At 37.0% G+C, this 26,446-nt stretch overlaps 1 protein-coding gene and 1 pseudogene across 5 annotated transcripts in view; both read right to left on the reverse strand.

Moving 5' to 3' along the window:
- The window catches only part of HPSE2 (heparanase 2 (inactive)), a 438,368-nt gene that overhangs the window by 220,150 nt on the left and 191,772 nt on the right, over positions 1 to 26,446 (reverse strand). The gene's annotated exons all lie outside the window — the stretch shown is intronic.
- LOC311632515 (large ribosomal subunit protein uL23-like) lies at positions 15,599 to 16,121 on the reverse strand (annotated as a pseudogene). The gene has a single exon. The product of its transcript is annotated as a large ribosomal subunit protein uL23-like (transcript).

Below are 26,446 nucleotides of genomic sequence, written 5' to 3' on the forward strand. Positions count from 1 at the left end.
GGGCCTCTAGTTTAATTATAAAAGTAATAAAATAAGCTCTAGTAGCCTAAGTGAGAAGTTTCTCAGCTTGTTGCAGCCACTCATTCAAGTGTATTGCTGGGAAAATAAAAAACAGTTTTGATTCCTGAGTCACTGTAAAGAACACAAGAAAGCACTGACTAATCTCTTCTTTGTCACTGCTTTGACTATGCTCTCATCTTTCTGATAGATTCCTCTAAGCCTCATTTTACCCTTCTGCACTGAATGGGAATATATTCTAAGACCTACTCCTCAGTTTGAGTTCTTTTACAAACTTTAATAGATGACTCATTTATATGACCTCAGCCTACATCTCTACATGAGATGCTCTAAAATCAGTATCTCCAGTCCATAATTCTCTGACTCCAATAATCTTCTAAACTCATCATCATCATCCCCAAACTTTCTTCCGCTCCAGAAATCCTCTGTTTCTATTAATGGTATCATCACCTCCCTGGTCGTTCTATCTTACACTACAGCCTCATCCTTACATTTTTAAAATCCCTAACTCCTATACTCAATTCAATGCCAAAGAAAAGTGATTCCTCTTAGAAACATCTCTTATTTGCTCCACTCTTTTACTAGCTCCACTGATTGGGGACATTACAATTTCACAGCCTAATTAATGCAATAGTTCATGTGGTCAATCAAAAATAATTTCTAACACATATTGCTTAATGAAGAAATCAGAGTCATGCATCAGCACTCCTTCAGCTAACACTTAGGAGAGTTTAAAAAGACATAAATCTTTTTCTGAGACAGAAAAGGCAAAGTGTTTCTTATTGGTAAAGCATGTTAGTTTATAAGTAGGTCTGACTAATGCAAACATCTGATAATCTTCAAAGAAATCACTCAAGCCAAATCTGAGTACAATCTGGGCCCTCTCAAATACAGCTCACATTTCCCTAATTTTACAGTCTGTATATAAAAACTTATACTCCCATTAATACATTTAGAGGGGTCTTCAAAGGTGCCATAAAGTTTCAGTCTTGATAGCCTCCAATTAGTGCCCTAGCTACATAGCTCTGAAGTTCCAGTTTACTAGTTTAACATGCAAGCTAGAGCTTATCTTAACTGAGAACATTTATCTCTAATGACTGGTTTCCCTTCTAAGTCCCCAACTATACAGAACAGCTAACTTCCAGATTTTAGTTTTTAGATTTTCTCTTGCAATCTACACTAAGTGGCCAGATTATGATTTCTGAATGCATAATAATCTGGCCATTTAGAGGCCCAGTGCATGAATTCATACATGGGTGGTGTCCGGCCAGCCTGGCCAGGGGAAGGGGACATCGGTGGTTGGCCGGCCTGCCTGCTGGTCAAACTTCTGGTGGAGGGGACAATTTGCATATTAGCCTTTTATTTATAGGATATACAGTGGCCAGATTATTATGCATTCAGAGTTCATAATAATCTGGCCACTCAGTGTAGTAAATGGTCCAGACATCTACCTTCCTATAATCTTCCACCAGAGAACACTCCATTGACAGTCACTCATTCTGGTGCTCAAAGTGTTGATAATATGCAGACATAAATACATATATAAATACATTCACTATAGTTTCACTTGTTTAATAGAATCTTAAATATAACCTCAGAATCTATTCATAAGTGGGTAGCATAGTGGGTAAGTGTACAGATGAAACACAACTGCCATGAGTTGTTAATTCTTGAAATCGAGCAATGGTTCATTATACAACTCTTCTTTTTTTCATATGTTTAACCTTTTTACATATTTTTTTAAAACTAAAGTACAGACCTATTCTAATACAGAGTTGAGCAAAAAATAGGTTTATAGTTGTTCACTTGAAAAATACAAGAATAAACCATTTTGTGTACTCACAACTGTAAATCTACTTTTGCCCATCTGTACACCAGAAACAATATTGATCTATCTGTTCTCACAGAATGGGGCTGCAATATGCTGTTAAGTGAAAAAAAAAAATACAAGTTAGTAAACATGAACAGTAAGAATAGTATGGCTCCATTTGGGGGTTTTGAAAGTTTTACGGGCTTATAATTATATATGTTGCAATCCTACCTAATAAAAAAGTAATATGCAAATTAACCATCACTCTGCTCAAGCCACGCCCACAAGCCAATCAGAGCAGGTATGCAAATTAACCCCAACCAAGATGGCTGAGAGGCCACAGAGAGCAGTTGAGAGGCTTGGGTTTCCCTGGCAATGGAAGCCAAGCTTTCCACCTGCCCTAGCCAGCCTAGGCCTCCACTCAAGGATACAAAGTTTCAATTATAGAAGATAAATCCCAAGAAAAATGGCAGCAGCCATGGAGCTGGAAAGAGCAGGCTAGGGTTGCCCTTGGCAGCAGAGGAAGCAAAGCTTTCCATCTGCCCTTGCAGGCCTAGGCCTCTACTCAAGGCTACAAAATTTCAATTGTAGACTGGGGTCTCTGCTTGGATCATGGAGGGGGGGAGGGGGAGGAATGGCTGGCCTGCAAACCACCACAGGCCCCTTGCACAGGCTGCCTCACACCCCAAGGGAACCCCCACCCTGATCCAGGACACCCTTCAGGGCAAACCACATGGCCCCTGCCCATGCAGCAGGCCTCTATTCTATGTAATAAAAGAGTAATATGCAGATTGACCATCACTTCAACACACAAGATGGCTGCCCCCATGTGGTCAAAGATCCTGCCCCCATGTGGACACAAGATGGCCACCACAAGATGGCCAGCAGGGGAGGGCAGTTGGGAGGCACCAGGCCTGCAAGGGAGGGCAGTTGAGAGATACCAGGTCTGCAAGGGAGGGCAGTTGGAGGTGATCAACCCTGTAGGGAGGGCAGTTAGGGGTGGCCAGGCCAGCAGAGGATGGAAGTTGGGGGCAAACAGACTGGCAGAGGAGCAGTTAGACATCAATCAGTCTGGCATGGGAGTGGTTAGGGGGTGATCAGGCTGGCAGGTAGAAGCAGTTAGGGGCAATCAGAAAGGCAGGCAGGTGAGCAGTTGGGAGCCAGCAGTCCTGGATTGTGAGAGGGGGCCCAGATTGGAGAAGGTGCAGGCTGGGCTGAGGGACACCCCCCTACCCCGTGCACGAATTTCATGCACTGGGGCCTCTAGTCACAAATAAAGGGCTTAACAGAGACCCTCCAAATTGACAGCTAACCTTAGAATGGATAAGAGTGGGTGATCATGTCTTACTCTTCAGTAAGGTTTAAAATTTACAGCACCTGTTGTAAATTTAAAAAAAATAAAGAGAATAATTACATTAACAATAAAAATCTGTAGTGCTATAATGATCTGGAGGCTGTGTTCTTGTGAGTATTAAATACTAAGGAATCCTAAAAGGATATATCTATATTTCAAAGCATATGAAAAGTAAAGTCCATTTATCTGACCTATTACTCTCTCAAGGCATTAACTTTAACGACTTTTCCTACCTTATCTGGGGCTGCCTTCTGTTACATCCTGGCAATGTTTTAGGTAATTCTTTGTTCTTTTCTTGTAATAGGCAGAACAGATGTAAGAAAACCATAAAAGATTTTCAGACCAGAAACGCTGGTCCAAATTATGATTTTCTTCAAAAGCATAATCAGAGTCAATTTGTGTTTCCATGGCAACCAGTAGCCACTAATTTTCTGCTTGACCCAAAGACATTCCTACTAGTCCCCTATTTGTACTACAGAATCTGCACCTTTCCTTGCTTTTTTATCTACTAATTTCTATAACCTTCAGGTACTATCGTAGTTTCCTTGCCTTTCACTACCTCCCACCATGTCTGGGTCTGGTGCCTTCCTCTATCATAGCACTTGTCATATTATGCTGAAAATGTTTACCTATCTGCCTATCCTATTAAGACTGTAAGAGGACTGCAACCAGGAGTGGATCTGGATTTTGGAAGTCCTGAAACTAATATAACTTAGGGAGCCTTCTTTAATAAAAGAATCCTATAAAATAAAAGCCTAATATGCTAAATGTCTGGTCATCCAGTGACCAGTTGACTATTCAACCAATCAAAGCATAATATGCTAAGGCCACTCAACCGCTTGCTATGACGTGCACTGATCACCATAAGGCAGTTGACTGGTTGACTATCACTATGATGTGCACTGACCACCAGGGAGCAGACACTCTGACCAGTAGGTTAGCTTGCTGGTAGGGTCCAGCAGATCAGGCGGAGCAAGATGGTCTGGACACACCCTGGAACCCTCCCACGGTCCCTTCCTTAGCCAGTCCCTTAGCCTGGCCTGCACCCTCTCACAATCTGGGACTTCTTGGGAGATGACAGAGAGCTGGTTTCAGCACAATCCTGCATGCCAGGCTGAGGGACACCACTGGTGTACGAATTCATGCACCAGGCCTCCAATATAAAGTATAAATACAAAATTGTGTATAAACATTATACTTATTTATAAAGAAAAAAAGAAATCACAACAGATTAATGAAGCTTTAAAAATTAAGATTCCTCTCTTCTGAAACTTCTTTAGACAATTTACTAGAAATGTGTACTGATTGCAACCTGGCTTGCCTTCCCCATACTATGACTCATAAGGGCCTGTGCAAATGGCGAGTCCTAAAATCTAAACTTCATTAGCTTCATCATAAATCTATGTCTGACTTCTTTATTGTTGAATTCTCAGCAATCAGTTTAGTATAGTATTCCTATTAGGTCTTTAAAATATAGCTGTGATGCATGAAAGCAGAGATAGATGGATGCAGCCTCCTTTTACCAACTCTGTTATAAACTCTTCAATGGCTTCCCATTACTCTTAAGATGAAAGACTATTGCATAACATAGTCCTGGCATTCCTCTCTACCAGCCTTTTGAATTTCTTGCTTCTTTACTTAATATACATTGGCTTCTCACCATCTCCAGAACCTGCCCATACGCAGTTCCCTCTGTCAAGACCTCTCTTTTTATATTCTCTTACCTCAGTTCTGATCCTATTTTGTCAAGGAAGACTTGTAGCCTTGGTTAAATCTCCCAGTCATCTCCCACAGTATGTCCTACTTCTTCAAAAACACTTTTCACAATTGTAATTACAAAGTTTCATAAAAAGCAATTTAATATCTATTTTGCTGCTGGAATGAAAATTTCCTGAAGATAGGGGTCATAGTGTGTTTATTTAATGTAGTGTATTTTCATATTTAGTCTATTTAAAATATTTTACAATTTCTGTTGTGTGAATCTGTTGTCAGGTCTTTCATAACTGTCTGCTTATCTTATCAATTATTGTGTTAATTCAGGGAGGATATGGTTACCCATAGATTATCTGGCAATATTTCCAATTGACATGCGTTGTCCTAATTCCTATGATTTGGAAATGGAAAAGATGAGAACAAAGGACTTCTCTAGGAATTCTCAAACTTTATTGTGCACAGGAATCACCTGTGGAACACATATTAAAAATACAGATATCTGAGACCCACCCTCTGAGATTCATGTACTAGTGTCAGGAATCTGCCTTTTTTTATTAAATATATTTTTATTGATTTTTTTACAGAGGGGAAGGGAGAAAGATAGAGAGTTAGAAACATCAATGAGAGAGAAACATCAATCAGCTGCCTCCCACACACACACTGGATATGTGCCCACAACCAAGATACATGCCCTTGACCGGAATCAAACCTGGGACCCTTGAGTCTGCAGGCTGATGCTTTATCCACTGAGCCAAACTGGTAAGGGCAGGAATCTGCCGTTTTTTAAAATATATATATATATATATATATATATATATATATATATATATATATATATATATATATATATAAAATTGATTTTTTACAGAGAGGAAGGGAAATGGATAGAGAACTAGAAACATTGATGAGAAACATGGACCAGGTGCCTCCTGCACGCTCCCTACCGGGGATGTGCCTGCAACCAATGTATAATACATACCCCCGACCAGAATTGAACCTGGGACCTTCCCGTCCGCAGACCAACGGTATATCTACTGAGCCAAACCGGTTTCGGCTGGAATCTAACAAGCACTCCAGGTGAGTCTGATGCAGGTTGTCCATGAACCATAGTTGAGAAATACTAGTCTCTTCTGAGCTCTATAAAGAAGCATTTTCCAGGAAAGCAAATATCATACAAGCCACATATATCATTTAACATGTTGCTTGGTATCCCACCTGGTGTGGTTCAGCAGTTGAGTTTCAACCTATAAACCAGGAGGTCATGGGTTCAATTCCCAGTCAGGACATATGCCTGGGTTTTGAGCTCAATTCCCAGTGTGGGCTCACAAGAGGCAGCCAGTCAATTATTCTCTCTCATCATTGTTGTTTCTCTCTCTCTCCTTCCTCTCTGAAATCAATGTTTAAAAATGTTTTTTGGTAGACCCCATAATCAGCTTTCCTGAAAAATGACTGCTAACTAAAAATACATTAGGCATTTTGGGATATAATGATACAATAATATGCTTTTGCATTAAGCTGGTGCTCTATGAGTCAACAGAGTTAAAGATATAAAAAAAAAAGTATCATTTCTCTCAAGGAGTAATAAATGCCCTAAAATAATTAAATTAATTGTATTATTCATTGTTATTAAAGTAGAAAACCCTTTATCTTGTGAGTTATAATTATTATCTCCCCATAAATAACATTATTTGTTGTTATCAGCCATTTGTAAGGTTGCACTTTCCATAGATCAGTTTCCTGGCCTTTGTTTTGTGAATTAATTGATAATAAATGGTTATGTTCATTTTAATGATATTTTTATTTTAATATGTTTTTTTAATCAATCAAGAAGTAAAAATAACCAAATTAACCATGTTGGAAATGAAATTTTAAATTCAGAGGTAGAGAAATTACATTGTTATGCAAAGAGAAAGAGCACCTGCTATGTATTTTGTATATGAACTCATTTCAACACTTAAGGTAAATTTTACTATTCTAATTTCAAAAAAAGGGGGGAAACGGAAGTTTAAAGAATCTACATTCTTGTCTACATTTTCCCTGCTAGTAATTAGTGAAGCCAGGGTTTGAGTTTGTGTAACCCGAAAGGCCTCGCGCATGTTAAATAAAGTGTTTTATGTAAATTTTCACAGATCCAATTTTCAAATTTATCACTAAGTACTTTTTTATTTTTGATGCTGTTAAAAATAGTTTTTAAATTTTTTTTTATTTTCCAGTGGTTTGTGGCAAGCATGTAGAAATATAATTGATTTTGTAGCCTACAAATTTGCTTAGTGCACTTATTAGTCCTATCAATATTATTGTACAGATCCAATCCATATAAGCATAATTGTCTATTTATTATTTTGTTCCATGTCAAGTAAAAATAACCATATGGATTTTCATCAAATTTAGAAGCCATGACTTGATTATGCTAACAGTCTATTCAAGAATGACCAAAGGGAAAGGCCACACTTAGTAAATTACCAGAAACAGAGAAAACAACCAATTAAGGAACACATTAATGGCAGATATACCAAACTGAAATGTATAGCCTGCTTTTCATTTGGGCAACTCTATGTGTTATGATGCTCCATTGTGAGAAGCAGCAAAAATTTATTTAACTATAATAAACAATTTTCTTTAGCAATAGGAAAGCCAGACAGTAAAATAGCCGTTATTTATTGTTTCTTAATGTTGTCTCTGCCCTTCCTGTTTATCATTGACATAACTTTTTATTATGTTATACATTTGTGGCCAATAAATTTTAAAATAACTCTGAGATGTCCATTCTTGGTTATGAAGATTTATGCTATGTAAGATCACCTTCCTTTTGCTAGAAAAACTGAATTTTAAAAATCAGTTAGAAGACAATGGAGAGTTACCAAGATAGTCAGGACCTAAGGGGCAGATGCATGAAAGAAGGGTACTTTATTGAGTTAATCGTTGCTGGCTTTGCTCTTAAAATCCTTTATTTTACTTTAGTACAGCCCTTGCAGCTGCATTGAATTATTGGCTTATTTCTCTATCTTCCTTAGTAACCTATATTTTTCTTAAGGTTAGGAATTTTCTCCATACCTCCCTCCCTTTTATTCATTCAACAAAAATTATGGAACACCTACTATGTGTGAGGCACTGTGCCACAATATTATATTAGAAATCTGATATTGAGAAAAATTGATATAATGTGTGTGTGTGTGTGTTCTTATTTCCAAAGGTACAGTGCAAATCCCATATACTACTCAAGTTATCATACTGAAAATCTCAGCTATAATAATTACAACAGAATAGAGATACACATATCTTACCAAAAAAAAAAAAAAAAAAGCATGTTTCTTTATAGTTTATCAATCAAAGAAGGTTTGATCCAATGTTTGGATGTATGTGAGGTAGAAGAGGCAAAGAAGGTTTTCTTGAAATCTTTAGCAATGTCTGAGCTGAACTTTCCTAAAGAAAAAAATAGGTACTACTATGACGAAAGAGAGGAGAACATACATAAGTAAAGGCTGAAATGGGTATGTACGTAATTATTTGAGAAAAGGCTGGAGAATTACTAAAAGGCCAATTACATAGTTCCTTAAGAGTTTCCTTTTCCTCAAACAAGGCTGGATCCTTCCTGTCATTCAGATTTCAGCTTCAATGTCATCTATTCAAAAAGGTCTTTGCTAACCTCCTAGACTAAAATTTAGTCACTGACATTAAATCCTGTTCCCTCTTCTTTTTTGTTAACAAAACTCTCAATTTTATTTACCCTTCCTTTAAGCAGACAGTGCTTGTGGGGAGATAGATGCCATCCCCAGGAGATGAATCCTACTGTCTAAGTCAGTTATGGTGGTCTCATTACAGATTTGTTTAAGCATGAGCATGTGACACAACTCTGGCCAATAAGACATGAAGGAAACCTACTTCTGGGAAAATGTCCCTTACTTATGAGAATGGAAAAGAGAGAAATTCTATATATACACATCCCTACTTTTTATCTCTTTGTCATGGGGCATAGTCATAAACGCATGTGATGCCAGAACAGCTGCAGATGGAAAGCACCTGGGTTCTTGATGATGTATCTGACCACTAAATTAGCCAGACAGAACCACCCTACTTCCAGACTCATTATTTAAATTACTCTTAATTAATTGCAGCTGTTACTTACAGTTGAAAGTTTATTTTTTTTTAGTAATTTCATCGCATAATTGCAGTTAGATTCTGTGAATAGTATCTAAAATCATTAGATTATCATATATTTGTTTCCCCACTAAAATGTATGTGCCAAAGGATGAAAAGACTTTGTCTCTGTTGTACAGCATTGTGTTCCAAAGGTTTAGAATAGTGCCAAATACATAGTAGATGCTCAGTAAATATCAGTTGAATGAGTACATGAGAAAACTCTTAAGTCTGTATTGTGTAGAAGAAAGAAAACTGACCCTATTTTTAATATTCGTTTACTACACTTAAAATTTTCTTTAATTTAAAATAACAACTCTGAAAAGAGGGTAAAGACAAGCCCTAACAATGAGATTCATGGAAGTATCTTTGTAGCAGATTTAAAAGTTGGCCACAACTTCTTTGACACTTCTCCCATTGAAAGATAGAATCCATGTCTTCTGTCCTTGAATCTGGACTCTGTATGCATCAGTTTTTAGGACCAGGTCTCTTAGGAAACTGGCAGTTTCCACTTCCTCTCTTTTTAGCTCACTCTTGATACCAGCAGCCATCATGCCATGGAACGATCCATGTGGAGAGGAACTGAGACCCCTAGCCCTCGGCTCCAGCAGGCATTGTACAAGCTCCAACTACTGGCTACGTGAGTCAGCAATATTGGAAGTGGATCCACCAGCCCCCAGGATAAGCTGCCCAGTTGGCTGATACCACATGCAGCAGAGATGAGCAATCGCTTGCCAAACTGAAAACTTGAAATAATTATTGTAGTAAACCACTAGTTTTGGGAATGGTCTATTATTATATAGCAATATATAACTATAATAGCCTTCAACAGAAAAAAAAAAAAGATGCTTAGATAAGAGCAGCTTTTATGTGGTTACCAAGGTAAAACAATAATGGTTGTATAAGTATGGTAGCTGAAAGACAGAAATGAAAGGTTGAATGAATTATATATTTTATTATGTGGCAAAAGTTAATAATTAAAAGCTGCTTTAAGACTGTTGGGGATGTGGTGCCACCAAGGAATCTATCTCTCCCCCCACCCCTGTAGTGATTAATTTTATGTGTCAACTTTGCTAGGTTATGGTACCCAGATATTAAGTCAAACATTATTCTAGATGTTTCTCTGAAAATATTTTTTAGATGAGATTGACATTTAAATCAGTAGACTTTGAGTAAAACAGATTACTCTCTATACTCTAGGTGGGCCTCATCCAATGAGTTGAAGGCCTTAAAAGGAAAAAAAGACTAAACTCCCTAAGGGAAAGGAGATTCTGCCAGTGGTTGCCTTTGGACTTGAACTGGAACTCTTCCATAGGTCTTTAGCCTGCCAGCCTATCCTACAAGTTACAGAGTTGCCATCTTCCACAATTGTGAGAACCAATTTCTTAAAATTCTCTCTTTTTCTCCCCCCTTCTCTCTCTAAGCATATTGTATATATTTATACATATTTATGTATATATACTAATACACACTGCTTCCTCTTTGCATAAAGCTTTGTAGTTTTCAAAAATATTCATATGTATTTTCTTATTGGATGACTACAATCTTGAAAGGTAGGAAGAGTGAATTTTCAAGGATGCTGAAGCATGGAAAGAATAAATAATTTGGAATAAAGTAACAAAGCTTCTAAGTGTTAGAACCTTAACTAGAACTCATAATCATCAGATTCTTGATACAGATTATTGATACTATATTATCCTATCCTCTTTTCGAATTTTGACATATTCTCATAAAGGCTTGGATTGCATTTTCAAAGTGATTTTCAACACTACCTTGAATTGTGAAAATTTTACCACTCCAGTATTCTCCAATATCACTGGGAATTTTAAAGTTATTTGTTTCTGGCTGTTCTCATTCATTCATTTATTTAATTTCAGCTAGTCAATAAATATTATCCACTATGTTCCAGGTATAGAGGGAACTAGTGAATGAGGTAGATTCAATTCCCCTCCTAATAGAAATTACATTCTAGTTGTGGAGGACAGAAAACAATAGTAAGTGTAATGGAGAAGGGGAGGAGGAAAGGGGTGATTAAGAGGAGGAGGGGAAAGATGAAGAAAAAAAATCAGGGTAAGAAACAGGATTTAATGAAGAAACTATTTTTACCTCTCACTATTCTCAAGAGTATGCTTTCCTCTATTTAATGGGCAAAAGACATCTATGATTCAGAAACAAAAGGCTTTAGTCTGAAAATAGTAAGTTCAATGACAGTCCTGAACCTCCAGGATAAAGGAATAAGAAAAGGTAGAAGGATTTACAAAAATTATCCTTGATACTTCCTAAATCTAACACTATAGTAAAAATGTTCATGTAGACACAAGCAAGGCTTATTAACAAAACTTCTAACATTATGAAAATTTTTCACTTTAACCAAAAAGTTTAAAAAATAAAGAGCCATAAGACTTGATGGTTTAAAATATTCTTTAATTTATCATCCTTAGTTAAAAGCAAATACACATTTTAGCCCTAAAGAGCATGATTCTCCTCTCAGAATCGACAGGAAATCAGGGCCATGCATTTTCAATAGTGGACATAAAATTCAATTTGAGTCACAATAGTCCATGCAGATTTTTCCCAACTTATTTTTATATTAAGGCATGCTTGAAAAATTTCAACCCAGATTAGGTTTAAGTTTCCCAGACTTAGTAAGTAATTGCTGCAGTAATGAGTTCTTATGTCTTAATTTGGTCTGCTCCAGATGTTAACATCTAGATTGTTTGTTTTTCATTCTCCACCCCTCAGCATTTCTTTATAAAACAGTACATTTGTAAATACTCTGATTTTTATATGGAAAGTGTGTGTGTGTAGGGGGAGGGATAGTGTTTTGAGAAAGCAGGGACAACTAGAGTAGGCAAGAAGTTTTAGTCTCACCTATTATGTCAATTTGACCAGCTTGAATGCTGCAGAGAAGCTGGGGGAGGACCAGTTTTTACCTTCAAAGAAGCTATACTGGCCTTTCTATATTTGCAAGATGGTGTGGTGTTAAGGAACATGCATTCAGAGCTGATGGTATGCTTCCCCAAGGCAAGGTACTATATTGGTGGTCCTGTTTGAGTGGGAAATGAAATCCCTGTGGCAGAGTTGGCTGTGCTATATACCACAACTCAACTTACTCCCCTCCTCCCATATTTATTGAACCAAGGGAATGAGTCCCATCCTATAAACCAGCACAACTGAATAACAGTTAGGGAAAAATTGGCTTATACATCCAAGCTAATAAAGTAATGTACTGATAGAATATATTAGTAAGAACCTGCATTGTAGAGCCAGCTGGTGAGCAGCTGGATGGCAGCTGGGAGATCTGGGATTATTCTCCAACAGATAACGCAGACCTTGCTCAAGGGCAGTGGTTCTCAACTTTTAATGTGCATGAAAATCAGCTAGAGTGCTTTCTAAAAATGCAGATTCCATGGTCACAGGCCTAAGAATTCTGAGCCAGAACTTGGATAGAGCCCAGATATTTTACCTTTTCAATAAGCAGCATCAGGTGGTTCTCATGCAGGTGGTGAGAAACCAGATTTTGAGCAGTACTGCTCCTCAGAGTTACTAATATTATTTAAGATCTTTAGCAGCTGAAAAAGATAAATAGAGCTTTCAACCAATCTTTCTGCTTGTTTTTTGACAGCCAAGTCCTATCCACTGCTGGTAAATAGGTTGGATAATGACCACAGATAGGTTTGATCCCTTGGGATAGAATGTTTAAAGTGGTTTGGGGAGCTCTGTTTCTCCCCCATCAATAAGCAGTTGGAAGGTGGCCACAGACTGGGTTTGGAATCCAACTGGCATAAAACTTGGAAGACAGTCCTCCATGAGGTCTGGGTTCAATATCTAACTGCTAAAGAGCTTGGCTGTCCGCCTTGTGGTGTGCAGTTAGTCTTCAATTGATATAATGCTTTGATAACATATGAACAGCATGGGTTAAATCCAGAAACTGTAAAGAACTTAGATAAAAGTCCTAAGACCCAAAGTTTGGTCCCCAAATGGCAGGGACTGAGGACAATATTTAGGAATGAATTTAATCCTCAAATGGTAAGAGTTTTGGATGTCAGAAATGAGGTCTGCATTCAATCTCTTGTCATTAAAAAGCTTGGAAGACCAGCTTGGGGTCTGGTTTCAATCGTCAGATGGTAAAGAGTTCAAATGACAACAATGGTTTCTAGGTTCAAGTGAAAGCTGACAAACAGCTTGAAATAAACTGCAAGATCTGGGTTCAATCTCAAAAAGTTAAAAGTTTAGATAATTGTCAAGAGGAATGAGTTCAGCTTGGAGGATTCTATAAGTCTAGGTGAGGTAGCTAAGAATCTGACCAGATGATTAGAGAAAACTTGTGGTCCTGATCCATGTGGGAAAGGATTTAGATTGTGGCTACTCATTTTAGATTACTAGAAGAGAGGGTGCCCAGATACCATTGATCTAGGGCTTTATATTTAGCTAATGTAGAAAGAAGTTTGAATTTCAGCTATGGAGTAAGAAAATATATGTACTAGTACTAAGTCATAGGCTAACTTTGCAAGGGAATATTATGGGACCTCTCTATACCCATAACTATGGATACACAGGCACCAGGCTTGGGAATGTAATTCCTGAAATAATGGAGCTCTTTTGCCAGGACTTTTGCTGAAAGAATGACTGTTTTATATGACTAAGAGAGCAGATGTCTGAAAAGCACTGAAATCTATGATGTGTGTTCCTAAGTGAGATGACAGCTGGCACCATTGCATAAAATCTTGTTCCTACTTTTACAGTTTCACTAATACTCTTCTTTGTGATTATTCTGATATATCAACAAACAGCAATTTCTGGAACCTTTTTAAAGCATACTCAAATAGTTAAGAGACAGACAGTTCTCCAAACACCTAACAATCCATGAGACTGTCAGAGAGACAAAAATGGAACCAGATTCCTCAGGGAAGAAGCAAAAACCAAGCCATGACTACTAACTAGTTTTCTTCTTGATGATCTTTATTCTTTGACCTGACAATTCAAGGTGAATTTTTTTAAAATGGCTTCATTAGGGGACTGATTTAGAGCATGGATATATCTGTCAAAACTTTCTCTGCTTCTTGAACCTGAGCATATTCTTAAGACTACCTTTTAAGGAATAATCATGCTTCAGACTTCTGGAACATATTAGGCATTAGTTTTAAGACATTGCTATTGAAAAATATTGGTATTAATAATTACCATTTATTGAGCATTTATTTTATGTCAGGTACTATATGAAATATTTTATTTTATATGTACTAATTTATTTAATCCTTAACATAACCCTATAAAGAAGGTCTTGTTATTATCCTCATTTTATAGATAAGAAAACTGAGACCCAGATGTTAAGCAAGTTACCTAATGTTACAGAGGCACTGCTGTGTTTATCATATCACTTTTTCCTAGGCCCAGGGGCACCCCTGCAATTAAGTTACAACTATGTGCTGGGACCGGTTTGGCTCAGTGGATAGAGCGTTGGCCTGCAGACTGAAAGGTCCCGGGTTTGATTCTGGTCAAGGCCATGTACCTTGGTTGCGGGCGCATCCCCAGTGGGGGGTGTGCAAGAGGCAGCTAGTTGATGTTTCTCTTTCATCGACGTTTCTAACTCTCTGTCCTCTCAATTCCTCTCTGTGTAAAAAAAAAATAAATAAAATAAAGTTGCAACTATGTGATTAAATTCAGCCAATGAGGAATGTGAGTAGAAATGATAGCTTCTTTGGGGCCTAAATTTTTAAAGCACCTGGTACAATCCTCAAATAACCCTGCCACAATAAGCTTAGAGGCTGATGCTTCAGATAATACAAGATGGATAAGGACTGCTTCACATGCTGAGGCTTTAAGCAAGAAATTAATATTAACTGTGTTAAGATACTTCCAACAAATCTAAGATGCTATTGATTATATTATCCAATTGTATATATATATATGAAAGAAAAAAGTTGATAATAAATAATGACATCCAATAAACCGTAGGGAACACTTATTTCAGAGATGTTGATTATGAAAAAATGACTGGTCTTAGCTTCCTCATGATCAGTATTCAGGAGGCAATTTCAAGAGACTCCAACTAATTAAGATGGAGAAATATAAGCTTCAAAATGGATAACAATTACAATTGGTTGGAACACACAAAATATATTTATGTCATTAATCTATAGTGATATATTTTTTAATCTTTATTGTTGGAAATATTACATATATCCCCTTTTTTCCACCATTGACCTCTTCTTGCCCACCCCTGCCCCCCACCAAAGGCCTTCACCACCCTATTATCTGTGTCCATGGGATCATGCATTTATGCATTCAAGTTATTTGTTTGTTCTCCTCCCACTCACGCCCCACCCTTTCCCACCTTCCCTCCTCCCATGGGATTCCACAGTCTCTTCCATGCTACTATATCTCTGGATCTATTTTGTTCATTAGATTCCACATATGATTGAGATCATGTGATACTTGTCTTTCTTTGACTGGCTTATTTAACTTAGCATAATACTCTCCAGGTCCCTCCATGCTGTCCCTAAGGGCAAAAGATCCTTTTTTTCACTGCTGCATAATATTTAATGGTATAAATATACCATAGCTTTTTTTTTTTCAGTGTAAATTTTTTATATTTAGAATTAGGCAGCTGGAATCAGCTTAGATGATCCCAATTTTGTTGGCAACATCCAAAGCATCATAGTCAAGAGCCAGGCAAACATATGTTTTCTTCTCTCCATCAGGCCTGATTAGGGTGTTGACCTTGGCCATAGCAATGTCATAGAGCTTCTTCACAGCCTGTTTGATCTGGTGCTTGTTGGCCTTGACATCCACAATGAACACAAGTGTATTGTTGTCTTCTATCTTCTTCACATCTGACTCAGTAGTCAGGGGTAATTTGATAATGGCATAGTGGTCAAGCTTGTTTCTCCTGGGTGTGCTCTTTTGAAAATATTTAGGCTGCCTTTGGAACCTTACTGTCTTTGGCCATTGGAAGTTGGGTGACATGCTGACCTTCTTTTGTGTGGCTATGGACGCCTTTCAACACTGCTTTCTTTGCTTTCAAAGCCTTGGCCTTGGCTTTGGCTTCGGGAGAGTAGGGATTTCCTTATTAGCTTTCAGCGTCATCTTCATAAAAAGCTACCCACAGCTTTTTTAATCCACTCATTTACTGGTGGGTACTTGGGCTGTTTCCAAGTCTTAGCTATTATAAATTGAGCTGCTAGGAACATAGGGATGCATATATTCTTTCTGATAGGTGTTTCAGGTTTCTTAGGATAAATTTCTAGAAGTGGGATCACTGGGTCAAATGACAGTCCCATATTTAATATTTTGAGGAAACTCTATACTATTTTCCATAATTGCTGCACCAGTCTGGATTCCCACCAGCAATGTACTAAGGCTCCCTTTTCTCCACATCCTTGCTAGCACTTGTCATTTATAATGAGATTTTGAAAACCAATTGGCCATCTTTGAAGGATGATCAAGAATTTAATTATCTTAAAAATGGTAAATAAGAGAAAAGAGTCACTTACCCTACCTTTTCTATATTAACTGTTCTACTGAGTAACCAGTAAGTGTGGTAAGCGGATTTTTATAAAAGTACTAGAGGCCCGGTGCACAACATTTGCCCTCAGCCCAGCATGTGCCCTATTGCAGTTCAGGATCCCTCAGGGAATGTCTGCCTGCCAGCTTAGTCCCCCTCCAACCACCACCGCTGTGCTCACCAGCCATGAGCCCAGCTTCTGACTGAGTTTCACTCCCCCTGATCACCTTGGGGGCAGCTCCTACGTTAAGTGTCTGCCCCCTGGAGGTCAGTGTGCATCATAGTGACTGGCCATTCCTCCATTCAGTCAATTTGCATATTAGGGCTTTATTATATAGGATTTCAACCAATAAATTAAAAATAAAACAAAGAATATCACCATTTTTTGTAACCTCTAATGATTTAATGGTTTGGGGGCACTGAACAACAATAGTTGCTATCAACAGATATCATGTCCCTCTTGATGAAAAAGCTCAAAATTGCCTATAGATTTGCCCAGAGATTCTTACATATAATCTAAAGACCCTGGAATCCTCTCAGGACATCTGTGAAGTCCTTATATTTCCAACTACAAATGTGTGTAAGGCCAGGTTTTCTTCATGCACTTCAGGTAAAACAACATAATGCAACAGATTGAATGAAAAAGCAGATATGATAATCCAGCTGTCTTCTATTAAGCCAGACATTAAAGGAATTTGCAAAATAAAAAAGTAAAACAATGTCATTCTTCTCAGTAGACATTTTTTCATTTTGTATTTATGATTTAAAATGTTACTTATGGTAACATGTAATGGGTTTGTTAATGTTATTTATGGTAACATGTAATGGGTTTATTAATGTTTAATTTTAATAAATTATTACATAAATATTTTTAAATTTCTCAGTTCTAATTTCTAATATGAAAAATATTGACAAACATAACTCAAATATACAAAAACTTTTGGGGGGCCTTAAACATTTTTAAAGAAATTAAAATGTTTGAGAACTGTTGGTCTTGCCAAAGAGATCGAACCTGAGTCTGATCAAACCTCTGGATTAAGTTGTAAATTTTGAGAAAATACTGAGGACAGAGGAACATGTTGAACTGAGTCTTAAGTATGTAATCAGCACAACTGAGACTGTTGAAAACTCTATAGATCAAATGCCCTGGATTCTTAGACACGCAAACTTTAAGAAAAGAAAAGAACGAAGAAAGAACTTAATGAAAAGACTTCAAAAACATGAAATTTTTTTTAAATGGGAAAGACTAAACTATAGTGTTCAGGATACACAATTGAGTGATAAAAATATATAGAAACACAATAAATTGATTGCTATATTGGTTACTTCAGAGAGAAGGAAGGGGTTAATTGAAATGAAGCACACTGGAGGGATTTGGGGTAGCTGTTTTAAGTCTTGACCTCAGTAGTGGTTTATAAAGGTTTTTACTTTATAATAACATATCAAGTCTTAAAGAGTCCATATCAGAATTAATAATTAAAATCAATAATGGTAAATTTCCATACCACTGCCTTTCCAGTACAGGAATGAGTGGAAAGTATATATGCTTATCCATAATGTATACTGATGGATGTGTTATACTTGAAAAAAACACTTTTAAACTACATATTTAAAAGAAGATTAGATGCTAGCTATCTGCCTCTCAAATTCTTGTGTCTGTAACTCTTTAATCATGGATTCTCATACTTTTTTTAGAATCTAAAACCATTTTTGCATGGATGGACCTGGAGAGTGTTATGCTAAGCAAAATAAGCCATTCAGAGAAAGGCAAGTATTACATGATTTTACTCATATGTGGAATCTAATGAACAAAATAAACTGATGGACAAAATATATCCAGAGACATATAACCATGGAGCAGACTGATGAAATTCAGAGGGAAGGTGGGGATGAGGGGGTAGGGGAAGAACATTAACCGGGGAGCTTATATGCATATATGCATAATCCATGGACACAGACAATAGTGGTCAAAGGCTTGGAGAGATGGGTGCAGGAGGGAGTGCAGGGGGTCAATGAGAGAAAAAAACAAAGGGGACATCTGTCATACTTTCAACAACAAAGATAGATTTAAAAAAAAAATAAAACCATTTTTTAAAATGGGATACAGTTAAACACTACTTAATAATGAGGATACAGCCAAAGCCGGTTTGGCTCAGTGGTAGAGCAGCAGTCTGTGGCCTGAAAAATCCCAGGTTCAGTTTCGGTCAAGGGCATGTACATTGGTTGCGGGCACATTCCCTGTAGGGGGTGTGCAAAGAGGCAGCTGGTCGATGTTTCTCTCTCATCGATGTTTCTAGTTCTCTATCTCTCTCCCTTCCTTTCTGTAAAAAATCAATAAAATACATTTAAAAAAAAATAATGAGGATACATTCTGAGAAATGTATTGCTAGGTGACTTTGTCCTTGTACAAGCATCATAGAATGTACTTACACAAACCTAGATGTTATGGCCTATATGATATAGTCTATTGCTCCTAGGCTAATATCCTGTACAACATGTTACTGTACTGAATACAATTGTAACACAATGGTAGATATTTGTATATTTAAACATAGAAAAGGTACAGTAAAATACAGTGTAAGAGATTTTTAAAAATTATATACCTGTAAAGGGTATCTACCATGGTTGGAGTTTGCAGGACTGGAAGTTTCTCTGTGTGAATCAGTGAGTTGTGAGTAAATCTGAAGGCCTAAGACATTACTATAGACTTTACAGACACTTTACACTTAGGCTAGACTAAATTTATAAAATGACACCATTAAATTAAGCTCAAGAGAAAATGATGCAATCAAGAGACATGGTAAACAGGATATGTGTGAGGCTGCTTCTAGAGTAACACAACATACTGTTTTACAGCAAATATTTTTATAAGCACACTCTAAAACAATAACAAAAAGTATAGTATAGTAAATAAATAAACCAGTAACAGTCATTCATTATAATTATCAAGTATTATGTAGTATGCATAATTGTATGTACTTTTATATGTCTGGCAGTGCAGATTTTAGACCAGCATCACCACAAACACATGTGTAATGCATTATGCTATGACATTGCAAGGACAATGATGTCACTAGGCAATAGGAATTTCTCAGTTTCATCATAATTTTATGAAAACAGAATTATATATGCAGTCAGTCTGATGCATTTTTATTTTCTCATAGCAACTAGCACAGATCTAGGTGTTTAAATAATTATTAAAACTGTGGGAAGGTGTACATTCCTTACTGGCTTCCTAAGCCCTTAGCTGACTTCCTATGAAGCAGAGATCTCCTAACAATGCCAAAGGGGCATATCTGTGGATCCTATATACAGTCTTCACCCAGCTATAAGAGTTTAGAAATTTGTGATCTAGTATATATTTAAAATTCATAAACTATCTAGACAAGTTAATAAAACTATAATACATCAGTTCTAGAAATAGGCAAGAAAAAATTATTCACACTTTACTAGAGTATGCCTTTACTAATGTAGGTAATGAGCCATATAAAGAATACTCATTTCATTCATATAGACATAATTAAAATACAGAAACTTTGTAAATTAAAGGCCAAACCAAAGCCATGCAACATTAAGACTGACAATTTGAATGCAGAAGTTAAGAGAGATCATTTTCTCATGTTACTGATGTCGGGCAAGTCAACTCACATAGCACTGCTGCTGCATTTGATATTTGTTATGAGGCTCTAAACTCTTATCAGAATAAAACCCTTCCAAAAAGATCACCATCACTCTATTCTTGAAAGATGAGATGAAGATTAGAAAAAGAGATGGGTTATAAACAAGTGAGCAATATTTTTATAATCATTAATTCAAATTCATCTATTAAGTATAACAGAACATCCACAATGTTCAAGATACCATCCTAGGTCCTAGAAAGTGCATAACAAGATGAAATGATCTGGAACCCAGTCCTCTGGATCCTTATAATTTAGTAGAAGAGATAGAACATACACATAAATAATTATAATAAAAGGTATACATTAAAAGTAACCCAAGTAAATTACAGTGAAAGTGCTACTTGGTTCAAAAAAAGGGAGGACTTACTTTCAGTTGGAAGAAAAGGTGATGGTGGTAAATTAAAATTTCCAAGCATGGCATTTAAGATCATCTCTGAGAATCAGATATGGGAGGAACTAATAACATTTAAAAATACTTCACAAAGCATCTTAAAAATATACTGTCACATTTAAAAAATATATTATTTAAATATTATGACAGTCTTCATTTGGATTTCATTTTTTTTTTTTTTTTTTTTTTTTTTTTTTACATATAAAGACACTGAAACTTGGAGAACTTCAGTGATTTGTCCAAGATCCTACAGCTTGTGAACTTAAACTCAAGTTGACTTTTTCATGCCCTTGTTTATTCCAGTAAACAAATTATTCTTTAATTAAGATAACTTTCTGACTATTGGGATAGGGCAGAAAACCATTTACAAGGAAAAGTGAGTTCAGCTGGCTGAATTATATATAATGAGTAAAGAAGAAAAGTTAAAACTAAGTTGAAATAGGCAGGAACAGATGGGAGGTCTAAAAGAGCAAACTATTGACTTAGAACTTTATCCTTAGATGTTAAAAAGTTCTGAGCAGAGATGTGCCATGAAGTATGAAAGTATGAAGGGAGAATAAATCTGACAGCACATTGAAAATAGATGGGAAAGTTGATAGACTAAAAACAGAGATAGCAGTTGGTAGCTTCTTCAATATTATAAGAGAAAGATAATATGAGCTTGGGCAAAGGTGATGACAGTGGGAATAGAGAATAGAGAGAAAGGAGAGACTCTACAAGGCTTGAAAACGGATTGGACTGGGGAGAAGACAAAGAAAATATGGTTTCAGAGATTAGTCCAAATTTGTAAGCCTGAGTAATTCAGAGGAGGATAGCATCATGAATTGAGTCATAAAATGCAGAGGAAAAAATGATTGGGAAAAAGAAAAGTCAACTATGCCCAGCAAGTGTGGCCTAATGGTTGAGCAATGATCTATGAACCAGGAGGTCATGTTTCAATTCCCAGTCAGGACACAGGCCCAGGTTGTGAGCTTCATCCCTAGTAGGGGGCGTGCAGGAGGCAGCTGATTAATGATTTTCTCTCATTGATATTTCTATCTCTCTCCCTCTCCCATCCTCTCTGAAGTCAATAAAATATGTTTTTAAAAAACAACAAATGAGTGTGTAAGAAGTGATCAGTCTCCAAACTGTAAGAATCTGCATTTAGAACTGCTTATCTTTTAGAACCAGGGGCTACACTTGAATTTATGATATTAAACTATTCATAGTCTGATGTGGTTTGATAATTATTTAAATGGTATCAATATATTCAACAAAAATTGACGTAGAACTAGACAGTAGATTAAAAAATTTAGACCTTTGTCAAGTTTTTCTCCATGTACACAGGAAAGTTTCGTAGGCAAAGAGGAATATTATGGATTAGCTGTAATCACAGACTCAACATACCAAGACATTAATCAGCCACGTGACCTTGGGAAAGTCACATAGCCTTTGAGAACTTCAGCATTTACTTCTGCTTGTTTGACATCATTTTATTTATTTTAAATTTAATAAATCTTTATTGTTCAGATTATTACACTGTTTCTCTTTTTCCTCCCCATAGCTCCCCTCCACCCAATTCTAGCCCCACCCTCTGCCCTTACCTCCCCACACTGTCCTCATCCATAGGTGTATGATTTTTGTCCAGTCTCTTCCCACACCCCCATAACACTTTACCCCTGAGAGTTGTCAGTCCACTCCCTTTCTATGCCCCTGATTCTATTATATTCACCAGTTTATTCTGTTTCTCAGATTTTTAATTAACTTGATTTTTAGTTCACTTGTTGATAGATACGTATTTGTTGTTCATAGTTTTTATCTTTACCTTTTTCTTCTTCTTCCTCTTCTTAAAGAATACCTTTCAGCATTTCATCTAATACTGGTCTGGTGGTGATGAACTCCTTTAGCTTTTTCTTATCTGTGAAGCCCTTCATCTGACCTTCCATTCTGAATGATAACTTTGCCTGATAGAGTAATCTTGGTTGTAGGTCCTTGCTATTCATCACTTTGTATATATCTTGCCACTCCTGTCTGGCCTGCATAGTTTCTGTTGTGAAATCAGCTTGACAGTCATATGGGTGCTCCCTTGTAGGTAACTAACTGTTTTTTCTCTTGCTGCTTTTAATATTCTCTCTTTGTCTTTTGTTCTTAGCATTTGAATTATGATGTGTCTTGGTGTGGTCCTCTTTGGATTCCTTTTGTTTGGGGTTCTCTGCACTTCCTGGACTTGTAAGTCTATTTCTTTCACCATGTGGGGAAGTTTTCAGTCATTATTTCTTCAAATAGGTTTTCAATATCTTGCTCTCTTCTTCTGGCACTCCCATAATTCTGATGTTGGTACGCTTGAAGTTGTCCCAGAGGCTTCTTACACTATCTTCAACTTTTTGGATTTTTTTTTCTTTTTACTTTTCCAGTTGAGTTTTCTTTGCTTCTTTTATTTCAAATCTTTGACTTGATTCTTGCATTCCTGTAGTCTGCTGTTGGGTCTCTGTATAATATTTTTTATTTCAATCAGTGTATGTTTAATTTCTAGTTGGTCCTTTTTCATATCCTCGAGGGTCTCGTTAAATTTATTGGCCTTTTCTAGGAAATTCTTGAAAAACCTTGTAACAGTGATTTTGAATTCTATATCCAGTAGTTTGTTTTCCTCCATTTCTTTCATTTGTGATCTGTTTCTTTGTCTCAACATTTTTGCTGCTTCCCTGAGTTGATATAGAGTGGCTTTATATGCTAGATTCCAATGGGGCCCAGTAGGTTGGCTTTCCCAGTTACCTGAGGTAGATACTCTTGGTGCACCCCTTTGTGGGCTGTGTGCACCGTCTTGTTTTAGTTAAGCCTTGCTTGTTGTTGGTATCACTGTGAGGAATTGACTTCCAAGCCAATTGGCTGTGAGGATCAGCTGTATCTACACTGGGAGAACGTCTGTTCTGGAGACACCCTTATGAAAAACAAGACTTGCAAAAGCTTCTGTGCTCAGCTTGGATGGGATGGAGTCTCAGAGCAGAGCAGACATCATTGCTCTACCCTAACAGACCCCTGTATCTCAGTGTCCCATGGTAATCACTTAAGCACTTCTGAGAGAAAGCTGTCCTTGAGTTCTGTCCATTGCCAGACAGTCCAGTTTATCCCCAAATCAGTCTGGGTCCCCAGAGTCTTACCTGGAACTGAAGTTCAGAGCAGTCAGGAGCTTTTGTCTCCCTCCCACTTGAGAAAGCCAGCAGCATTCTCAGTTGCCTGCCCTCTCTGAGCATGCGCCTAGATACCTCTGCCCTCTGCAGTTCCTCTGAGTCTCAGTGTGCTTTTCTCTTTCTTGACAGTCCAGCTTCATCCCGTATGAATCTGGGTCCCAGAATCTCGCCCAGAACTGGAGTTCTGTGCAGTCGGGAGCTTTTGTCTCCCTCCCACTTAAGAAAGCCACCTCTCCACTTGTGCTTCTCAATACCTCTGCTTCCTTCAGCTCCTCTGAGTTTCAGTGTGCTTTTCTCTTTCCTTCTAGTTGTAGAATTTCCACTCAGCCAGCCTCCTGTGGTTCTGGATGATGTCCATTTTTTCTTTTAGTTGTAGTTTTGAAATTGTGCGAGAGAGCAGTTTAGGTACGTACCTATGCCACCATCTTGGTTTTCCCTGTTTTCAGCATTTACTTTTAATAATAGCTAGCACATATTATATATATGATATGTTCTAGTCATTATGTATGTTTATGTTACATATATATTTCTAATATTTAATCTGAACAAAACAATCCTGAAAAGTAGGTATTAATATTCCCATGGTACTGATGATAAGTCAGAGTGATAACATAACATCAGAACACAAAGATTCTAAACTGGCCAACCTCCTTCCAGTGCACTCCTATACCATTAGCAAGTTAAAGTTGTATCCAATCAAGAACATTTATATTATGTGCAAGGTAAGGCAGTTTTTAATGCCATTTAAGATTGTTATTTCCTTAGTGAAGATATGGCCAAGTGTGGCACAAATGAAATGGAGATAACTCCTAAAGTTGTAGCTGGAAGGGAAAAAGGTAGTAAAGGAGGGTTAAAAACAAGATAGCTGCCTCAGAGCTGGGCAGGAATGAGGAAGACTTGGAGAAAGGGAAATAAAAAGTAATTTGTCGAAATTAGAAGCATGGGGTCAAGGCAGGAGAGCTCATTAATTTACTTCTTTCACTGCACTCAAATCAATGCCGAAGTGCTGGAGAATCACTACGTAGCTTAATGATGACTTTCACCATCAGTTTCTCATCTTTTCATGCTTCTTATGGGTGGGTTTTGGCAATGATGGTATCTCTGGTGGTATTTACTACCTGTGTAGGCCTCTCTTCTGAGCACTAGATCTATATAATAAATCACAAAGTTTTGGTTAAAAGACCAACACGTGAGTATAAAGAAATGAATAAATTTCTTGATAAGATCATAGTCTCTAAAGGCCTTTCTCAAGGAGATATTCTAAAAGTCTTATGAGCAATGGCAACATTTTATGTTTTCCATAGTGACCACTTTGAGGAACAATCCTCAGTTGGATGCATAAATCCTGTTCTTGGTCCAGTTGCCATGTTTTGTTTCTGAGTGAGCCTCATTACTTTCCAGTCACACCTGGTGTGTGTTTCTGATGTGGCTGCAAGCAGGCTGGACACAGTACTTCCCGTATACTCTCCAGTGTGTCCTGGTCAGTGCACAGGTGTGTTGTGGAATAACATAAGGTTGGGAAATGGGTAATTTTCAGGCTGAAAGCAGCTGAAGTCTTTCTTTAGTGCATATAAGTTCCTACTGATTGTCATGGGACTGCTCAGTAAAGGAATCAGAAATTTTAATTACCAGTAGTTGTGTTTCCCAACCAATAGGATTGCCTTTCCATCCAAGTATTCCCCCCTTGAACAAATGCAAAATAAGGGGTTTGGGCTTGGCATGTGTATGGATTTCTGATTCCTATCAAGCAAGATAACTTTACAGATTCCCTTTACAGCATGGGGTGTTGTTATGGCTGATTCTGCAGAGAAATATATCATTATAAACTTATTAGTAGAATTTTGTATTTTGTCTTTACAAAACTTAACAAGAAAACAAGCTGGGTTAAAAAGCCTGTATTACCTTCTGAGAATTTTTAAAAAGAAGAAAGTCATCCCAGCTAGTGTGGCTCAATGGTTGAGCATTGATCTATGAACCAGGAGGTCACGGTTCAAACCCCAGTCAAGGTACATGCCCGGATTGTGGCTCGATCTCCAATGTGGGGTGTGCAGGAGGCAGCTGATCAATGATTCTCCCTCATCATTGATATTTCTATTTCTCTCTCCTCTCTTCCTCTCTGAAATCAGTAAAAACTTAGTTTTGTTTTTTTTTTTTTTAAAGAAGCAAGTAAAAGTTGAAGTTATGGGTGGCCTTGGATAATTCCTGGATGCCTACCTCTTAGGATGACTACACAAATTTATTTATTTGAAAGTACTTTAAAAAGAAAAATGTTTTATTTTAATCCAACACAATTATTTGACCAAACAGAAAAGCAAACCTAATGACTTTGTTGACCATGGTCACATATGAGTTATTTTAAATTTTCTTTTCATAGTTATACTAAGAAATATTGAATTAACCCTCACCACCCCTTTTAAATATAGCATTCTTTGTCATTAGTTAGAAATTTAAAGGTGTGACTGCTATTTTATTTTCAGATTCATGTTTTGGAGTTTTGAAATAGAAAACATAAAGCATAGTTTTAAGGGATGTTATTAAAAACCTTTGAAATGGCATTAGTATATTACATAAAAATGATAATTTAAAATTAACAAGAACTAATTTTAAAAATTTAAGAGTTCAAAGAGCAGAGACTTGAAAGTAAGGATAAAAGGTTATTACTGTCTATT

The sequence above is a fragment of the Pipistrellus hanaki genome (genome assembly GCF_964339955.1).
Source record: "Pipistrellus hanaki genome assembly, chromosome: 14".
NCBI lineage: Eukaryota > Metazoa > Chordata > Mammalia > Chiroptera > Vespertilionidae > Pipistrellus > Pipistrellus hanaki.